Raw genomic sequence first — 7298 nt, 5'->3', positions numbered from 1 at the left:
CAAAAGGCACAACCCCAGCAGCAGCCTGAAAACACAAGCTCCAATTATCAGGCACAAACCTATACTGTATTGGAGCTACACAAGCTCAAAACATTTCAGCAACAAACCCCAGCAGCAGCAGGAGCTGCACAAATTGTTAAATAACAGGCACAAACCCAACAAAGCTCAAAACAGTCAAGCAACAAAACCCAGCACCAGCATGAGCTACACAAGCTCAAAACAGGCACAAACCAACCAGCAGTAGCAGCATGAGCTGCACAAAGCTCAAAACAGGCACAAACCAACCAGCAGCAGCAGCATGAGCTGCACAAAACAGGCACAAACCAACCAGCAGCAGCAGCATGAGCTGCACAAAGCAAAAAACAGGCACAAACCAACCATCACCAGCAGCATGAGCTGCACACAAGCTCAAAACAGGCACGAACCAACCACCAGCAGCAGCATGAGCTGCACCAAAAAACAGGCACAAACCAACCAGCAGCAGCAGCATGAGCTGCACACAAGCAAAAAACAGGCACAAACCAACCAGCAGCAGCAGCATGAGCTGCACACAAGCAAAAAACAGGCACAAATCAACCACCAGCAGCAACATGAGCTGCACAAAGCTCAAAACAGGCACAAACCAACCAGCAGCAGCAACATGAGCTGCACAAAGCAAAAAACAGGCACAAACCAACCAGCAACAGCAGCATGAGCTGCACACAAGCTGCACACAAGCTCAAAACAGGCACAAACCAACCAGCAGCAGCAGCATGAGCTGCACAAAGCTCAAAACACAACCAGCAGCAGCAACTGCTGCAGAAAACTCAAAACAGGCACCCACCAGCAACCAGCAGCAGCATGAGTTGCAGAAAGCTCAAAACATGAGCTCACCCAAACAGCAGCATCAGCATGAGCTGCAGAAAGCTTACCTGATATCAAAATATAATCGGAAAATTCAAAGAAATCAATGATCATTCCACGACCTTACCTGCAACAAAGATTGCAAATATACCAATTCATCAATCCCACAACGACATAGATGTTCTTCATAATGAAAATACATTTTGCAACATTAATAGTTTGCAATTAACACAACAATATCCATCAAAATATAAGCGAAACCCAACAAACTAGCTATCCGGCCAACCTTGGTCGTTAACTAATTTTGTGATGTACCTCTGTTGACCTTCCTTGGATTTTATGAAAAACCTCCTAGCTTCACGTTCATTGTCATATAAATGATCTAAAACCCTATCGAGGAACTTCTTGAAATATTCAAACCTATGTTCCTTCAACGCTGCAGCCAACTGCTCAGTCCAGTGTATAACATGTTGATTTCTCATTGACTGAGACATGGACTCAACAAAGGCACATAGCATTTCCTCTTCACGATTAGATTTTCTGGTTTTTTGTTAGATGATGAAGTCACGTTGTCTTTACTCTTAGTCTTATATCTAGTGAGTTGTGGTTGGTTAACAGCACCAGAACGTGGTTGGTTGCAAGCATCAGACTGTGGTTTAGTTTCACTCTCCTCTAGAATCTCGCAATCATCATCGGGAATAGGTATAGACCTACTAGACCCAATGTTAGCGTACACGGGCCTAACAAAATCACCCTTGGCTTGATCATCACCCATGATAACTTGTAAATTTTTGAAGTGAGGAAGGGGTTTGTTTATGTATGCTTTGTACTTAGAATTGGATTTGTCCTGCAATAATAAATACTTATAAATCCAGAGAATCAAATGTATTAAATTGAATGTGACAAGATAGATGCTGAATTTGTTATACCTGGGCCCAAGATTTCAAGGTTTCCTCATCCAATGTAATCATTTTACTTGTTTCATCCCACCCAGCACCACTTATATCAAGGCAAGCTTTCATGTCATTGAATTTGTTCCGCAAACATTTCAAGTGGTTAATGACATGCAGGTGAGTGAAATCAGTCCTGAATTGCATGTTGATTTTCATGGTAGCCATTTTATAAGCTTCAGCCTTGAAATTCTTGTCTGGCTTCATGCCATCCAATGCTAAATCTGCAAGATAAGGAATAAGCACATCATCGTGCTCTGGAAGCCAAAACTTATTAGCCACGCCTCTTGAGTTCAACCTGGTACACGGAACTTTTTTTTTGTGTGCTAATCTTTTCCCTCTTTTCAATGGCGAAGTGTGCTCCGCACCATCAACGTCATGAATATCCTTTCCACCTGAATCACCAGTGTTCGGTGAAAATTGATTAGGTCCACTACTTTGAGAACTGGCTGTGGGAAACATCAAACCTTGTGGACTGCCTAACAAGCTCATGTATGACATTGGCGGCTGTGTCATCCCACCATAATTACCATCCCATGGTGGGAATGGTGAGAAAGTATGCGGAGGTGAGGTGAATGGCTGTGGTCGAGCAGGCATGTAGTTCATGTTAATCCCTGATGTAGGATTTGGTATTGCATTCGAATGAGAAGACATGCTTTGCTTATCTGCCGGATTGTTAGCCATACCTAATATATTTTGTAAGCATAGCCATATTAACAATAAAGAAATATAAAACAATATGGGATATGTATGCATTTATCAAGGAATATATGAAACGATGATATTTCTAGTTCAAACAACATAAGAAACATTAAACAATATCGATGCGAACAGTATTTTAAAATTCACCAAGTTATTACATAGCCATAGGACAAATACTACACTAAGTTAAACCGCTCTCCATTGTGTTACCACCATCGTACTTTGCACAATAATCCACCCACATCGCCCAAGCAATTTGATCTCGTAACTCCTTCCATTCATTTCTAACATCTCGATCCTCTCTTTGTGACCTACTTTGAGTATAGTCCACCACATTTGAATCGTCCTCATTTGTCTCTTCCCCAGTATTTTCATTAATTTCAACATTTTCATTTAAAATATCATCATCCGGATCCTCCAAGGCAATAAAGTTGTGCAACACAGTACACGCTAGTACAATGTCCACTTGAGTGGGAAATGGATAATTCGGCTTCGCCGCAAGAATTTTAAACCGATTCTTCAGTATCCCAAATGTGCACTCAATTTTTGATCTTAAAGATGAATGCCTTAAATTGAATAACTCCTTCCTATTCTTTGGTGTCCTACCGGTGTGCTCTTTTAAATGATATCGGACACCGGGATACAGGGATATGAAACCTGGCATTGTGGTGTATCCAACGTCACATAGGTAATATTTACCTACATTAATTAAACAGTATTTTAAAATCTCAAATATTGCCAAGTATTTAATATATTATTCATAATGTGCACAAGTGAGAATGAATACCATCGTAAACTCGGAGCCCGTAAGGCTGTGGCCTAGACAGGGCGTCTTGTAATACCCTATAATCATTTGCTGCCCCCTCCCAGCCAGCCAAGACCATAATAAATAGTTTATTGGGGGTGCAGTCTGCTAAGATGTTTTGGGTGACCCCTTTTCGCCCTCTAAACCTTGCAACTAGGTCACTAGGTAACACCGCGTCGACGTGTGTGCCATCTATCAAACTAATGCAGTCCTATAAAAAATTATAAATTATACATAGTTAAAAAAATATAAGTTTATTTGGAAAATTGTTAAGTTGTATGTATTTAATTTACCTTAAAGTAAGGAAAATAATTTGAGTTGTTTGCAATCTCCTCGGGAACTTCTTTTGGGGCTTGCTTCATGTACCGATCACGTAATCCATTCATTGCAGACAAGACTTTATTGAAATACCTGCTCACTGTTTCCCCTGATCTTATGAACTCAGTTCTTATTATTCTATTTTTAGTTTTGTGCCCAATAATACTCAGGAACATAGCAAGCTGTTCTTCAACTTGAACGTGTCTTGTATCTTTTAATAAACCGTTTGCTTTCATTACTTCAACAAGTTTAAAAAAGACCCTCGGTCTCATTCTAATATAAGATTGGCAGCTATCTTGATAACCCTCCAATACACGTCTGAAATGAGCCTCTCTACAACTTATTTTCCCTTGCTGCGAACAATTTGGTATTCTCTTGCGCTTAGCACGCATTCTTAAAATACATGTTACCAAAGTGACCACGGCGCAGACAGCTGTATTAGCACACATCCTCTTTAATTCTTCCTCATCTTCCATATCCATCTACATCCGTTTTAAAATTATCATACAGTTACAGCTTAAGATGGCTACTTATTTCTTGTCAAAATTAAGTACATAATTGATACAAATATTTATTTATTTTAAAGCCTGAAATCTAATTGAAATAAAAATTATTTTAACTAATGTTGCATTCCATCTCACACAATCATCAAGAAGCAAGGTAGACCCAAAACAAACAAACTATATGGTTAGATTACTAATAATTTACACAACAATCATCAAGAAGCAAGGTAGACCCAAAACAAACAAACTATATGGTTAGATTACTAATAATTTACACACAAAAAAAGGAAAATAAAAGAAAAAAAAACAGCAATTTCAGTTATTAAAAGACTGATTTGGAACATATTATTCGAGGGCCTTATTTAGATTTATGAAAGATTTGTGCAAGAAAGATATCTTGAAAATAACTTCCATTTTCTTTTCATGTCGTTTATCTATCTAACAACCTAATTCTTGCACATTTCTTGAAAATAACTTCCATTTTCTTTTCATGTCGTTTATCTATCTAACAACCTAATTCTTGCACATTTACAAAAAACCCACACAGACACCCGCATGACATGTCGTTTATCTATCTAACAACCTAATTCTTGCACATTTACAAAAAACCCACACAGACACCCGCATGAATTGTTTTTCTGTAATATTATGAAATTAATCTCTTAAATCAGTGAAATTGCCATCAGCCTCTATTTCTTGGTTGTTGCAAAATTAAAATTAATTCCTCAAATCACTAGAGAAATAAAGTTGTAAATAAGAGGGGAAAAATTTATACCTAGCTGCAGAGGTGGAAAAATGCCGACGTCCAAGCAAAAAACCCACCGAAGTTAAAGAAAACACCGTAGCCAACAATCACACTCGAACCAGAACAAGATAGAGAAGGGATCACCAAGAATCGAAGGCAAGAAACCCACTCGGTGCTCGTGGAAAACAAATCTAGGGTTTCGAGTAACAGCCCCGACCCCAAGCAGAAGAAGACGACGCGCGGGAGAAGAGGCGCGAAGAAGAGGGCGATGAGGCGGGAGCAGAACAGCGATTCCAGATCTAGGGATCGAATTCGTGAGGATTAGGAATCGGAATCGCGATTGAAGATCGCTATTAGAAATCTCGCCCAAATCCGCTGCATAAGCTCCGATTTGGGTTTCTATAAAAAACCGACACTGTTGCTACTTTATGGAAATTGTAATCCCAAAATTTTTGCTGAGCCAAACTCCAGAATAGGATTCACAAAGAATCCAAAAATTACAATTTTGCCACTGTCAGACCCCAAATACTAATCCTATTCTATAAACTGGTGAAACAAACAGCCCCTTTAACAATACTATCATTGATCGCTACTTTGCAGCTTTCAGTTGCTTAATTTGCCAATTTGAGGAAAATATTCTGCTGCTTAGGTGGCTGGTAGTGGTAGATCACGTTGGTGGAAGTGGAACTTCTCTGAGTATGAAATCAGACATAAGGTAAATCATGAAAAGTTTATGCGTTTGAAAATTCTCCTATCTTTGCTCTTTTGCTGACAAACATTTCTACCAAAAATGCCCTCAAACACACATACATACATCATAAATTACACATACATTTACATACTAAAATCATTTATTAAATGTTATACATACATTGACTCATACATACATACATACTTTATGAGGACTTTTAGGGTATCCTTATATCCACATTAAATCACATAACTCTCGATACTTTATGTTGTAATTAATATGTATTTATTTATTTAGCCTGAAATCCAAACCGCCCTCCTTAATTCTCCTCACATCCACCTTTTTTCCAATCCCTCCAAAAATAAACCAATTCTTCCAAATGCCAATAGATTCAATTCTTCTCATCAATTTAGACATTTAATTTTGTAACTTCCCTCCAATTGATTACTATGGCGACTATTCATATTTCTTGTCATTAATTGAATTTTTCTATGTATTCTGAGATTTAATTATTCCAAAGACAGTGGACTTATAGGAGGGTCGAAGCTTAAAGGAGATGGACTGAAAGGTTCTACGAGAGGAGTTTAGCTATAGAGCAAGTGGAGGAGAAAGCTTTGGCAACAAAAATTTCGTTTAAAAAAGATTCATTTTAAAGTTGGTTCGGTCGATGTTGAGGCCGAGGAGCACCTGGGAGAGGCAGTTACCGGTTTTGTTGACGATGATGATGAGACCGAGGGGAACTGGGAAGAGGTGACAAACTTCATGGAGAATTTGTTGACAACGATAAGCACCGATGAGAGGCAGCAAAAAACGTTGAGAGTTTGTTGACAAGGACCAAGCCGAGAGCGGCAATGTCCATGTTGACATGTTCACATTAGTAACAAAAATTTATAACCTCCAATGTTCTTATGAAGAAAAGTACCTAGATGGCCTCAAATTCATGAGGATGCAGAAGTGTACATGTGTTTTATGGTAAATCTTAAATTTGATCATTACACTAAGATTTGCGATGTTATTTGCAGTTATTCAATATCTAGTTACGATCATTTTAGCTACCATTTTTGTATTTATTTAATCATTTTGCACTGATTTTGTGTATGCATGGTATTAAGTCAAAATAAGAATGAAGACTTGTCGAGCCTTTTTCACTTGGTCGTGGAACATATATGCCAAGGAGTGGCCATGCATGGGAAGTAAATGAAGGTGGAGGATGACAGTTAGGTAGTGGGATGTTAAGACAGTTGTGGTAAACAACAATGGTACATTGAGGCCTTTTGACAATGATTGTAGACAAAATACAAGACCATAGGACTACTGAAAGACGATGGCGAATGAACTAAATGACACTAGGATCAATTCTATTAATATTTAAGATGAAAAATATAATATTACCTGCTTTAAGATTAAAATAATGCATGTTGTGACAAAATCGATGTAAACTATGTTATTGCGGGTGATTTCCATTGCATGATTAAAATAATGCATGTTGTGACAAAATCGATGTAAACTATGTTATTGCGGGTGATTTCCATTGCATGTTATGAATCTCCTTATGCTTCTGACAAAATCGATGTAAACTATGTTATTGCGGGTGATTTCCATTGCATGTTATGAATCTCCTTATGCTTCTAGAATGAATCAAAGTTAATTCTTATGTTAGTTTCATTATATAATAGAGTTTTATTAATTGAATGCTAAAATACAAGAGAATTATACGAAAAGTATAAAAAGTAAAATTACA

Source organism: Asparagus officinalis, chromosome 7, assembly GCF_001876935.1.
Source record: "Asparagus officinalis chromosome 7, Aspof.V1, whole genome shotgun sequence".
Classification (NCBI taxonomy): Eukaryota; Viridiplantae; Streptophyta; class Magnoliopsida; order Asparagales; family Asparagaceae; genus Asparagus; species Asparagus officinalis.
Note: the sequence above shows the minus strand (reverse complement) of the source record.